The 14530-nt window shown below is 49.2% G+C and overlaps 1 long non-coding RNA gene across 1 annotated transcript; it reads left to right on the forward strand.

The window, feature by feature from the left end:
- The first annotated feature begins 1439 nt into the window (after positions 1-1439).
- On the forward strand, positions 1440-12811 carry LOC123380932. The gene is made up of 4 exons (XR_006587362.1): positions 1440-3542; positions 6721-6810; positions 8620-8929; positions 10916-12811. It is a non-coding gene; the product is annotated as an uncharacterized LOC123380932 (long non-coding RNA).
- The last annotated feature ends 1719 nt before the right edge of the window (positions 12812-14530 follow it).

Consider the following 14530-nt stretch of genomic DNA (forward strand, 5'->3'; position numbering starts at 1 on the left):
TCAACATGTGCGCAGGGCTGCATCCTTTCTGGAGGCTTTAGGAGAGAGTCCATTTCCTGTTTCATTCAGGTTGTTGGTGGAATTCAGTTCTTTGCCATGGGTAGGGCTTAAGTCCCCATTTCCTTGCTGGCTGTCAGCTGAGGTCTGTTCTGGCTTCTGGAGGCTGCCCACAGTTCCCTGAATCTGGGCCCCCTTCCTGTATCTTCAAAGCCAGCAACAGAGGCTTTGACTCTCTGGCCTTTCCTTCCTTTGTAGTATTTGTGACCCACTCTGCTGCCTTTCAATTTTAAGGACTCAGGTGATTAGGTTGAGCCCACCCAGATACCCCAGGATAATCTCCCCATGTGAAGGTTCTTAACCTGAATCACATGAGAAAAAAAAAAATCTCTTTTGCCATATAAGGTAACACATTCACAGGTTTGGGAGATTAAGGCATGGACATCTGGGGGCTGGGGACAGAGGAGGTTGAAATAGGTTAAATCTCCATCTTCCAGGAAGTCATCAGTGTCTAAAATAGAAACATCAAGAAAGTGCAGCATAAACACTAGAATACAGATGCTGAAACCGGAAGACATCTCTAGAAAAGCCGAAAAAATTACCACTGAGCAGGAAGATGGGGGGCAGGGATAGGGTTTTGCAGTTTTTACATTATAAGCCTCAGAGGGCACTATTTAATTTTTAATTTTTAACCATATACCTTGTTAAGCTGTGTGTACATTGCCTCCAGGACAGGAAACACACCTGTGTTCAGTCTATTCTCAACTCAATACTTCTAACACTTCTGATCACTAAATATGGGGGGGCCTGTGGGGGTGGTACCCATACCTCCAAGCAATTCTCTGACACAAGTTCAACCCCACAAAACAGCCCACCATGCTTCAGACCCCATCCTAAATCCAAAAGTTGTTACCTGTTCTTCTGACCTACAGGCTATAAATTACAAGTTCCCAACTAGAGTGACTCAGAACCCAGGAAACCCGTTTACTTCCTAGATAACTGGTTTGTCACAAAGTATACTGAAGGATACAAATGAACAGCCAGATAAAGAGATACATATGGCGAGGTCTGTCCCCAGCATAGAAGCCTCTGTCCAGATGGAGCCCCCATTTTAGCACATGGATGTGTTTTTGTTCACTAATCTGAAAGTTCTGAGAGCACCCTCCTTCTTGATGAAGACTTTTTATGGAGGCTTCATCAGACAGGCAAGATTGACTAAATCATTGGCCACTGGTGACCCATTCAATCTCCAGCCTCTCTCTCCTCCCCTAAGGTGGGGTGGGGAAGTTCCAAACCTCTAATCTCCTGGCAACCAGCCCCCAGCTGTAGGGGCTTTCCAAAAGGCCCCTCAGTAACATAAACTCAGGTGTGGTTGAAAGGGGCTTGTTATAAATAACAAAAGACACCTTTATCCTCTTACCACTTAGGAAATTCCAAGGGTTTTTAGAAGGTGCAATGAATAGGATAAAGACCAAGGACAGATTTCTTATTATTAACTACAATATCACACCTCCCCATCAGGCTGACCACAGGATCTAAGTGGCTCTGAATCCTCCCAGGTTCTCCTCTGGCTTTTGTACACCCTGGTTCCTCTGCTGGGAACACTCTTTCCTCCAGGCCTCCTCTTAGCTGTTTCCAAACCTCTCTCAGCCAACAACCTCACTCTGCTCCCACAGCACCTCACACCTCTCCCATTATAACTGCCCACCCACCCTAAATTGAAACTGCACCCATCCACCTGCTGGAGAAAGCTTACACATAGAAATGAAAACAAGCAGAACCAAGCCAGTGGGAGATACGGAGAGCAAGCACCAATGAGATGCAGTCATCAGCTGGACATTCTTCCCACAGGGCTCGAAAGTAAGAGGATGTGAAGCCTGGAGCTGCTGCAGCCAACTTGTGACTCTGAGGTTAGGGCTTGAAATAGGAACCAATGTAAAGGACAATAGGAACAAGGAAAGAGAGACAAGCCACATCCCAGTGTTATCACAGCAGCTCCCCTTCCACATCTATGGCCTCTGGGATTTCTGGTCATAATGACAACAATTACCCTGAAGCAGTTCTTAGCCCAGGCTACACATTAGAATTACCTGGGACGGACGGAAGGAAGGAAGGAAGGAAGGAAGGAAGGAAGGAAGGAAGGAAGGAAGGGGAAAAGGAAAAAGCAGTCAAGCTTGGTCCCATCCCCCTGAGATTCTGATGATTCACATGGTCTGGAGTGGAGCAGCCCCGGTAGGAGGAGGAGGAGGAGGAGAAAAAGGAAAAGGACAAGAGGAGAAAAATAGCATTTCAGCCATATCTTTCTCATTTAGATACACTTGGTCTGATAAAGCCTGGCTCCATGCTATTCATGCAAAACAAACACCAGATAAATTTAGTTTCCTTTCTCCTCCCTATCCGTCTGGAAAAGTGGGAACTCCTTGACATTTTGGTGGAAAGCAGGGGCAGAGACTGTAACAAGAAAGCCTTCATTCTAGAAAGCAAACCTAGGGAACTCTTTTGGAAGAAGGAGGGGCATTCCTTCACTCACTGAGTCAGCGGATGGTCTGGAAACAAGATGCTGAACAAGCCTGGAGGAGGAGGTCGGTAAGCAGGTGGAAAGTGCCTGCTCAGTCAGGGAGGGGGTGGGACAATTTCCCTGAGAGTCATGGGCCCCACTGCGGACTCACTGTAGGAGTCAGGAGGGAAAGGGGGTGGGCATGGCTGGCTGGGCAGGGAGATCAGCTGACTCAAATGTGTGCAGACGGAGCAAGGCATGCCCTGGTCTCCAGCTGCTGAGGTGAGGTGAGGGAAGGGAGGGCCCTCAGGCCAGAGCATGGGGGTCTTGAGCACCTAGAGGGCCGTGGGCAATGCACCAAGCAGTCTGGACTTTGCCCGAGCCAGCTGGACCCAGGAGGCCCAAGAAAACGAGAAAATGCTGGCAAGGGGCAGAGGCTCTGACCATCCCCAGGTCCACCGTAGGTCTGAGATGACACCCTGAATGTATTTAAAACTGTTTTGGACTGAGCCCCTGGTCAGTGCCGGCTCCTGTCTACACACACTGACGTGGCCCTGGATGGAAGGTGTGAAGGGAGAGCCCTTTGGGGCTTGACAAGACAATTCATGAAACACCCCAACACCTGCCATCTATTTGCAAACACCCTGGGGCAGCTGATGGAAACACTGGCCAGGTGGCTGCTCCTGGAACACGGAGACCTGCTCCTGTCCCTGCAGGTGGCTGCAAACTCCTCAGGTTCTGGCGCGGCAGGCACTGCCTCCCCAGAGAGAGACCTCGTTCTCCTGTCTGAACTCCTCTCTCAGCCTGAGGTGGAGCCCTAACCCTCACCCAGGCTCACCCTGGCCTGTGAGTGACCCACGTGTCCCCTTACCACTGGCGCTCCTCAGGCAGCCTGACTCCTGTCTGCAGGCAGGAAAGGCTCCTCCCAGCTGAACCGCGGAGCCAGAAATGGAGGAAGTCACGGCGACAATAAGAGCAAAACGATCCAGACAAAATGTGTTACTATTGCTGACCACTGATGACACTTACACTGTCAACAACCCTACAGGTTAGTACTATTTTTATTATCTCCATTTTACAGATAAGGAAAGTGAGGCCCAGACGGGTAAAGGGACTTGCCCAGTACCACTGGCTGGACTAGTATCCTGGTCTCCCAGTCCGGAGTCCACAGCCGCACCCACTTTTGCTCTCATTCAGCCACTCCTGTGACCCCACATCACAAATCCCCAGGCAGAAGACTGCCGTGCTCTCTCTGGGCTCTGACAGGCCAGCATCCTGGACAGCTTAGGCTCTGGCTGCAGGACCTTGAGCAGGTCACCATCCTGACTAAGGCCCGTGAAAGGGGGGTGTGCAGGAGGCCTACAGCTGGCCCCACACAGTCCCTCATTGGCATCCCCCCGCCAACCACCACCCAAATGCATTTTTAGCCACTCTCTTAGGTGAAGTATAAGGGTCTCTGGCTTTGGAAAGAACTCCAGAGTTTCCAGAAATGGACATCAGACAGCCCCTGGTGACACAGGTGATGGCTGGGAAACATCAAGGGGGAGAAGCAGGAGGAAGCAGATATGGCTCTCCCTAGCCAGTGACTTGGGCTTGTGCCGGGTGGGTAATGGGGTCAGAACTGCTCCAATTCCTCCTGGCTTTGAATTCAGCGTGAGCTGTGAACACCCGATGGGGTAGGAGGTCTGACCCTCCCTCTCAAGGGGCAAGGGTTAAATGACCTAATACAGTGAAGAACTCAGAACAGAACCCAGCCTACAGGAGTCGCATGGGCTTTTTCTCCATCCAGCTCTTTCTGCAAACGTCACGTTAGCAACGTCTCTGACCACCTGCCCCAAAGTCACCCCCAACCCCGACCTCTCCAACCCCCTCTTCTGCTTTTCTTCCTCTCCTGAGCACTCCTCTCAAGATCAAACCCAGCTTGCCTCTGCGCGGAGCCTCAGCTCATGCATGGCCACCCCTAGCCCCAGGCCTGTGGACCAATTTGGGTCCCTTACCCTGGTGAAGCTCCAAACCAGGGCTTCTCAAACTTGAACACGCAAGAGTGATCACCACAGGATCTTGTTAAATGCAGAAATTAAATCAGCAGGGCTAGATGGCCTGGGAATCTGCATTTGTTTGCAGGTGATGCTGATGTCTTTGGCCCTGGGCCAGAATCTAGGCTCCTAGAAATTTTTCCTCCCCGTCTCTTCCTCTCTTTTTGCTCCCTATCTCTGTCCCTGCTTCTCTCTGGCTCTCTCCCCTGCCCTCTTTCTTCCTGTGTCTCTCCATCAGGGCCTCTCTTGATGCCCACCCCCACCTCCCTTCTCAGCTCTGACTTCCATTTCTTTCTCCACCTCGGCCCTCCCATTAGCTACCCCAGCTGTTCACTGGCACCCGCAAGCATCGTCCATCCTGCTGAGCTAAAATGTCAAAACCCCTAATTTTAGGGGGCTCCAGGGACGGTGCCTGCACTCCGTATTTGCAGAGGGAAAGATAACGGTTAAACCAGAAGACCGCTGAATTTAGCTATTCAGAGCTGGGCTGACTGCATTCCCTTCTTAATAACCACGTAATGACTCCTATTAACAGCCCATCAAAGGCAATCACTCTTCTGAAGGAACAAAGGCTCCCACAAGCTATTTTCTCACCGTTTGTAGCAAACGCTCCCCTTCCACACCTGCATCCTGGCCGCTCTCCCTCTTCAGAGGGCAAATCTTAGAGATCTGTCTTCTCCTGGCCTTCCTCCAGCAGCCTCTCAGCTGCGGCTCCTGGCCCACCCTTCCCCTAGGCCAGGCTGGGAACCTGGGGGAACCTTCACGGTCTTTTCCTCTGGCTCAGTTGGTGGGGACATTTGAAGGAGGCACATGGAATCATCAAGAATAGATACAACCAGGGGCGCCTGGCTGGCTCAGTTGGTAGAGCATGAGACACTTAATCTCACGGTTGTAAATTTGAACCCTGCATTGGATGTGGAGATTACTTACTTTTACAAATCTTAAAAGAAATACATACAGGGACGCCTGGGCGGCTCAGTCGGTTAAGTGTCCAGCTTTGGCTCAGGTCATGATCTCACGGTTCATGAGTTCGAACCCCACATCAGACTCTGCTGTCGGTGCAGAGCCTGCTTCCGGTCCTCCGTCTTCCTCGCTCTCTCTGCCCCTCCCCCACTTGCACGCACTCCCTCCGTCTCAAAAATAAACAAACATTACAAAAGAACAATACATACAACCTGTCCTGCAGAAATACTCGTAAATGCCTGTGTTTGCAAGCATATTCAGTGCAGCATGGATTGCAAGAATGGAAAAACAGAAACTACCTCCATTCCCATCACTGTCAAATACAATACTGGACAGCCACGAAAGAGGATTGCAGCTGGCTCCATTATGGCCTCAAACTTTCCAGTTGGGTTCTTCTTTCCAACTTCTCTCTGGGCTCAGGTGGAAGGTCCCAAGGGCAAAGCAGCCCCTGAGGCAACCGAAACTACCCCCTCAAGAAGCAGGAGGACCAGCCCAAGCCAGCAAGGCCCACCCATGATTGACCCCAAGATAATGACCAATCTGCCCTTCACTGCCCACCGGCACAGACTCACCCGCCTTTGCCCCACATTTTCCTTATATAAACCTGGCAGGAATCCCGGCACTTTGGAGACAGTCCTTGAGATATTGGTGTGCTGTCTTCCCAGTGTTGCCCTCACTGAAATAAATTCCTTTCTTGTTCCACCACTGCTCATTCCTCTGCCTTCGGATTTTGTCAGTGGCGAGTGGCTGCACCTGGTCTGTTTGGGGTCCCTGAAGCTAACTTCTCTTGCACCCCTGTGCCCGGCTACAGCTTTAAAAACAACAACAGTGATAGGCCTACACTGAATTCACTTGCTGCAAGCCTTCCCCTGCTCTGAGCACTTTGTTATCTCATTTAACGTCACAACAATCCTGGCACAGTTATTTCCCCGTTGAGGAAACCAAAGCTTAGGTGTATTGACCTATTTTTGCCCAAAACTGAATTCCACTCCACAGCAACCAATCTCTCTGTTCTTTAAGCAAATTTTAGTTGTTTTTTAAAGTAAAGACCATGGAAAGTAAAAAAAAAAAAAAAGCTTCTAGAAAGTAACTAGAATATCTTCGTGACCTTGGGGCAGGCAAAGATTGCCTGAGCAGGACATAGAAACTAAGCTCCCTGCACTTCAGAACAAGCAGTGGGTATTAATTGCCCATTTACTCCCGTGCATGTTCTCTCCTCGCACACAGGGTAAGTAGAAGGACTGCCCAGCGGAACTGGCTCAGCATATGAAGTTCTACTTTACTTTTCAGTTTGGGACTGCAGCAGGAAACGAGAAGGTTAGAAACTCAGGGAAGGGGGAACCCATCGCTGTGTCACTGCCAACCGAGGCCTGATCATCCGGGTGACGGACACCAGGGGGCACCCTTCGGACAGTGTGTCCAGCCCTGACCCGCAGCCCTGGCTGGCGTTAATTGGCCATTTGTTTCCCCGCTGTCCCTGTTCCTCCCTTCATCTCTGGCAGGGAGGTGACAGAGGATCAGAATTTCCTGGAGAGGTCAGCAACCAGGAGGAAAGGCTGAGGTACGACTGCACAACGCCCCTCAGTTCACAGAATGCCTTCATCTCCTCGCCTTAGCCTCACCTGGTCTAGAGTTTCTACCCCACCCTCCCGCCCCCGTGTCATTGACAGTGCAGCTGAGGTTCAGTGAGAGTATAGTGACATGTCTCAGGTCTCTCAGTGGCCAGTAAAGCCCAACGCCAAACCTGGTGCCCAGGGGGCCCCTGCTGACCCCTCCTGCCACCTCACTGCACTCATTAGATCCCAGCTGCCAAGAGGCTCTTTGGTTACACGGTTTACAGACACAAGTGTGGGCAAGTATATAAACCCAGCTGAGGGTGGGGGTGGGCATGATACTGTATTATGGATGCACTTCATATCCATTGGCAAAGTCATAGAATGTACAACACCAAGGGGGAACAGTGTGATAAACTATAGACTCTGGGTGGTAATGTTGTAACAAACGTACACTCTGGTGGGATGTTGATAAGGAGGCTGTGCGTGTGTGGGGCAGGGGCATATGGGAACACTCGGCACCTTCCTCTCAGTTTTTTGTGAACCTAAAACTGCTTTTTTAAGCAGTTTATTTACTTGGCGGCGGGGGTGGGGGGTGCAGAGTGAGAGGGAGAGGAAGAATCCCAAGCAAGCTCCGCACTGTCAGCGAAGAACCAGTGAGGGGCTCGGTCTCACCAACCACAAGATCGATCATGATCTGAGCTGAAATCAGGAGTCCGAGGCTGAACCGCTCCCCCCTTCCCCACCCTGCTGACTCTAAGCAAATCCTCACAGTTCCTGTGAAGTTCTCCTCATACGGCGCAGGCCCCCAGCTGAAAGCAGCAGCCTCTGCCCTTCAAAATCAAAAGGTGCATTTTTTTTTTTTTTACCATTTTAAGGGTACAAAGTCAGGTAAGTTCTGAAAGCAACCTTCTGCTTGTGGTGGGGGGAATGTGAGCAGGACCAACACCAGCCCCATCTTCCCAAACACCAGACTTGCCCTCTGAATATGAGCTGCCCGAGGGTTTGAGGGCTGTCAGTGGGCAGGGTCCCACATGGTTAGCCCACCTGGGGGCAGTCACAGGCTGAAATCCGGGCCTCCCGGCCATAGATCCCAAAAGGCAGTGCAACCCTGTTACACTGTAAACTGGCATTCTGTGAACTGAGGGTCCCTGGGAATGCTGCTGTACCTTCTTTATTCCATCCTCACCCAATGCTGTGGGGGAGGCTGAGCAGAGACCATTGCTCCCATTTTGCAGATGAGGAAATGAAGGGCCAGAAAGTCACATGGCTCTCCCTAGACACCACCCACCTAGGGTGCCCCATGAGCACTCTGCCTGCCCTGCTCTGCCTCTATGTAGGAAGTGACTCACTCTCTCTCTCTCCTTTCTCTCTCTTTTCTTTCTTTCTCTCTCTCTTTTCTTTCTTTCTTTCTTTCTTTCTTTCTTTCTTTCTTTCTTTCTCTCTTTCTTTCTCTCTCTCTCTGTCTGTCTCTCATCACAGCAGGCCTTGGGGTACCTCGAGCAGCAGAGTCAAGGTCTGGGAGGTGTAGGGGGAAGGCCTGTGCCCACCCTGATGGCTTCTCTCTCTTCAGCAGGTCCCTGGCCATACTCCAGCAACGTGGCAGCTCAGTTACTGCTCCCAAAATGCCTCTGCAGCTGTCAACTCACCCCAAGGATCTTTATTTATGGAACCAGGGTGCCTTCTTCAAGAAACAGAAATGACGCTGTGTGCTGGCTGGGAAAGTTGCCTCCGGCTTCTTCTACCTTCAAGTCAGAGCCAACGGCACCTGGAGCAGGTAGAGCGAGCCAGCCAGTGAGCCTGGTGGTCAGAGCTACACTGACTTCTCCCGCAGTCTCCACATGGCTGAGACCACAGCCCGGCTCCAGAGGTCGGCCACACAGGTCAGACTCTCCTGACTGGCTGTATTTGGATGATGGATGTGTTTTTATGGCATAAAAAACCAGTTGGCATTTTCTCCTTCTGTAAACCAGAGCTGCTTCTAGAGAGGCTAGGAGGGATAGGGGGAGAACACATTCACATTACCAGGGGGAGACCTCAGAACACAATGACCATGACCACAGAAGCTGCCAGACATTAAAATCTCAGTTTTGTCCTTCAGGAGGGGATGCCCAGCTTCCAAGCCCCTGGTCTATCTTTGGGGAATTGTCTACTGTTGTAAGCTGAAGTGTACCCCCTGCCCACAAAATTCATATGTCGAAGTCCTAACCCTCAGGACCTCAGAATGGTAGGGTTCTCGGCTTATCAATTAGGGAATACCAGAAATGTCTGTCCAAGCAATATGGTTTGTGCTGACACCTGCTTTCCTCTTGCATGTCTGGAATTTTGGTAACACTAGGCAGAGGGTACCTATGTAACTGACCCCTGATAAAACCCCAGACTCCTGGGCTCAAACAGTTTCCGTGAGAGACAACACTCACACCTGCTGTCACAATCTGATGCTGGGGCCCTGTGTCACTCCCTGGGTCAGGACCTTGGAAACCTGTGCCTGGTTTCCTCTGGTCTTTGTCCCATGTGCCTTTTCCTTTGCTGGTTTTCTTTGTATCCTGTTGCTATAGTAAATCTCAGCCATGAGTATGACTATATGCTGAATTCTAGGAGTCTTTCTAGTGAATCATCAGGCCTCAGGGTGGTCTTAGAAACCTTTCACATGCCCACCTAGCCACCCACCCCCATCAAAGATGGCCTTTTGACCCTCCACTCATTCAGGCCATGTTCTCAAGCTCTGGTCCCAGACCTCTGTCCCAGCACCACATCTCAGTGGCCTGCATTAGACCAGGCTAGGGAGCCTGCTAACCACACAGGTTCTTAAGGCTCACCCTACTCTACTCAGTGGGTCTGGTGTCAACCCAGGAAACTGGGTTCTCCAGAAGGTTCTGATGCCCAGTCAGGCTCAGGAAGCCCCTGGTTTAGAGGAAGTCCTCATGGCCCAGGAGCTGGACAGCTGAGGTTCAGCACCTGCTCACACACTGACCTGAGGGGCTCTCTCAGGAATATTTTCTCCTCAGGGCTTCATTTTCTTCCACCACCAAACGAGGGGTTTGGCCCCATTTCAGGGCTCTCAGTATTTTGGTGCACACAGATCCCTCCATGAATCTGACCAAAGCAATGAACCTCTCCCTAGAGCATACACCTGCACATGTGCACACACACACACACACACACACACACACACACAGGCACACACAAAAGCACAATTTTGTCTCCAATTTAGGAGCCCTAACAAATTCCACATGAAGAATCCCCTGGCCCGGATCACCTCTCAGGCCACCCATCTCTCACGTGCTAGGATCGTACCAACAACCCGACCACTGTCACCTGAGACCCACAAGCTCAGGGACCAGTGTTTTCTGTACCAGTTCCCTAATGTCTGTAAAACTGCAAACACCGAGACTAATTTTCTCTCTGCAGCGGTACAGACAGAGATGTAGGGTTAGATCGAGTATGGTTATTGAATTTCCATATTCAGACGTGTGCAACCAAGGTCCAGGACTCCTCAGGAGCCACTCAGTTCCTGATAATCAGATTTGCGCTGCTGTAGCCGATTCTCAGCCTTTTCTGCCAGGTGGAATAGAGGCTCGGGTCCTGCGCCGGGTCAGCCCCGTGTCACTGCAGGTCCCAACCGCCTTTGAGTGCAGGCAGAAAGTAAAGAGAGAGATGCAGGACGGATAGATATCACCTCCTCTGAGAAGCCCTCTTGAGCCCCCAGGCACAATTAATTCCTGCTTCCATTGGGCTCTGGAGCACTTGGTGTCGGCTGCCATGACAGCCTTAGAGAGGGTCCAGCTGGTATTACGGTTCACTGTGTACTTATCTGCCCTCCCCAGACTGTGAGCAAATTAAGATGTAAACTCATCTCTGTATCCCAGGCCAGATGCCTAGTAACCACGGCGTGGAATGGAGGAGAGTATCACAACCCAACCGCCTCTGAGCTGCCCGCTGCTTCTCGGGTACCCGGGAGGTCTTGGCAAATCACCTCCCTCAGCTCCAGCGGTGAGCCCCTGACCAAGCCCTGCGCGATCAGAGCATCCAAATGCCTGACCACAGTGACGGGTTCAGAGACAGGCACGTGACCTAAGTCAGACCAATGAGATCCAGTCCTGGGATTTGTGTGCAAACAGCCAGAAGAGAGACATTACCTTCCCACAGAGGGCTCTGAAGCTGACTGGGTGGAAGCCTGATCCTCAGGTGGGATCAAGTGGAGCAAGTGCCTGAGACGAAGGCAGCTCAGAGGACAGCAGTGCTAAGCGGTGAAGAGAAAGGCAGAGTCCTAATGATCTTGTTTGAAGCTCTGGATCTGGCCATATCTGAGGCCAGTGGCACCCTTGAGCTTTCCAGTTTCATCAGCCAACTAATTCTCCTTTTGCCTGAGCCAGTCTGAGATGGGTTTCTGTCACTCACAACCAAGAGTCCTGGATAAGGACTCCCAGATTCCTAAGTTACCTCTGGTTTACCAGAGTGTCTAGGAAGGTTACTTGCTGGGGCGCAAGGCAGTAGTGAGTGACTTGCTCAAGGTCGTGAAACTGCTTCGTGAGAGAGCGGAGACCAGAACTTGGCTTGCAGACAGTTCTCCATATGACATCCTGCCTCTTCTCCTGTCTAGGGGTCTGGCATTGGCCCCAACCAAAGCTACCCTAAAGCCAACATATAGAGTGAGATGCTCACTTAGCAACACCCCACCCCACTCTCAAGCCATGGCAGGGTCCAAACCACAGACAAGCAGAGGTGAAAAGAGAGCTGCCCCATAGCACTCAGAGCAGAGGCTGTCTCCAGCCTGAAGGTGGATTTTTCATCTGCACTTGAATCTGGAGTCAGTGGGGAACCAGAGAGAAGGGAAAAGAGAAGAGTCCCGAGGGGTCGTCTCCAGTTTGTCCCTTGACTCAGCTGCTGCCACTGGGGAGTCAGCCTCAAGGACTCACACACCAGTCACCGTGCCTGCTGACTTTGCTGGCAAAGCACTCTCTGTCCTTGGACTTACACACTGGGCTGGGGAGGGATGGTTTGCCCCAAATTACAGAGCATAACTGCCCACAGTGATAACTATCTGCCTGGCTCCCGTGCTCAATGTCACGATGTTGAGAGTGCGGCTGGAAATCCTGAGAATAAGCTTTTCTCCTTTGTTGGCTAACCTCTCCTTATTGTTGTCATTTCCTTGTATTGTGGTTTGGGAATATAGTCTATATATGATAGTCATTCTTTAATGTTTGTTGAGACTAGCTTTGGGCCAGTAAGTGATCAACTTTTGTAAATGTTCCCCATATGCATGAAAAATATGTATTTAAATGACAAATTCAAGGTTAGTATTCTCTATGTATTTATCCTACCAAGGCTGATAAAGATGACATTCAAAATTTCTGTGTCTTTACTAATTTTTTTTTGTCTACAAGAGCTCTTATGTTCTAGAAAGCTGTAGCAAAATCGCTCACTAAAATTTTAAACATTTCCATTTCTTCTCATAATTCTGTGTACTTTCTGTGTATTTTGAAATAATGTTGGTAGGGGATACAAGTCCAAGTATATCTTCCTAGTGAACCGTTCCTTTGACATATGACCTTATGACTGACATAATGATATATGATTGACATATGATTGACATAATTTGACCTTATGAATGACATAAGGAAGGCCCTGTTTCTCATTCATTTTGTCTGATAATAACATTGCTACATTGGTAGGGAAACCTGGGTGGCTCAGTCAGTTAAGCATCTGACTTCGGCTCAGGTCATGATCTTGCAGTTTGTGAGTTCGAGCCCTGTGTTGGGATCTGTGCTGACAGCTCGGAGCCTGGAGCCTGCTTCAGATTCTGTGTCTCCCTCTCTCTCTGCCCCTCCCATACTCATGCTCTGTCGCTCTCTTGTCTCTCCATAATAAATAAATGTGGAAAAAAAATTTTAAAAAACCAACATTGCTACACTGTCTTTCTTTTGGTTAGTAATTGTGGGACGTACCCTCTCCCATATCTTTCTACCTTCTATCTTTCTACTGTTTTAAATGAGCCACTGTTGGCTGCACAAAGCTGGATTTGAGGTGTTGGTGGTGTTGCATTTTTTAACCTGTTCTGGAATTTTCTTTTAGGTATCCAGTACAATCCACCTACATGTATTGTAATGACTAAAGTATTCAGATTTCCTCTATCATCCTGTTTTGTGTTTTCCGTTTACCTTGCTTTTTCTTTGCTTTTTTCTCCTTTCCTGCTTTTTATTGGATCAGAGTTTTTTTTAAAGATTCCTCTTCTACTGATTTCAAAATCACACATCTTTTTATACTCTTATAGCTAGTTCCTAGCATATTTAAAATGAATACTTAAGGGGCGCCTTGGTGGCGCAGTCGGTTAAGCGTCCGACTTCAGCCAGGTCACGATCTCGCGGTCCGTGAGTTCGAGCCCCGCGTCGGGTTCTGGGCTGATGGCTCAGAGCCTGGAGCCTGTTTCCGATTCTGTGTCTCCCTCTCTCTCTGCCCCTCCCCCGTTCATGCTCTGTCTCTCTCTGTCCCCAAAAAAATAAACGTTGAAAAAATAAATAAATAATAAATAATAAATAAATAAATAAAATGAATACTTAACACGGTTCCAAGTTAAGCAATGTCACTATCCTCCACCCCAGTAACACAAGGACCTCAAAAACCTTTGCCTCCAATCTCACCAAGTTGTTGTGATCTATTACTTCAGTCCTGTTTCTGAATCCCCAGTACTGGTTGTTAATTACTGGTTTTATATGCCCAATGTTTCTTTAGACTTATGTACATAATTATCATTGTCTCAAATTACTTCTTATGTCCCACCTTTTCCTTCTAGGCTAAACTCCATCTTAATGAAGAACATCCTTTAATGATCCTTTCAGGAAGGGTCTGTGAGCCTTAGAATCTCAGAGTTTCTTTGAACATGTCTTTTATCTGTCCTAACTCTTGGCTGGCTACAGATGTTTTGACTGACAATTATCTACCGTGGCATCTTTATTAGATACAGTAAAATCTTGGATTGCAAATAACTTGTTCTGTGAGTGTTCTCCAAGACGAGCAAACATTTCTAATAAATTTTAACTTGATAAACGAGTGATGTCTTACAATACAAGTAGTATGTGACACGGAATGTCACATGATCACAACTGAGCCAATGGTTCTTCTCTCTCTCTCTCTCTCTCTCTCTCTCTCTCTCTCTCTCTCTCTCTCACTGCAGGATTGTGGGTGATCGTCTCCCATGCTCAGATGCTCAGTCTCAGGCTGCAGTGTCTGGTAGAAATCAGTGATTTTTCAAAACATTGGAAGATGCCCACAACTGGCAGCAGTGTATTTTTTGTCACTTAAAAGCACCTATGGACAGTCCTTTGCTTTTCCAGACAAGAGTAAGCTTGGGATGGGAATGCTTTGCTTCATTCTAGGTCAGACTGCCTGGAGATATAGACCCTTTTCTCTGCTGCCTTATTGCCAGTTACATTAAATACAGTAGATGATAAGAGTTTATTAATACTTTACTGTAGTCAACATCT

Source organism: Felis catus, chromosome D2, assembly GCF_018350175.1.
Source record: "Felis catus isolate Fca126 chromosome D2, F.catus_Fca126_mat1.0, whole genome shotgun sequence".
Lineage (NCBI taxonomy): Eukaryota > Metazoa > Chordata > Mammalia > Carnivora > Felidae > Felis > Felis catus.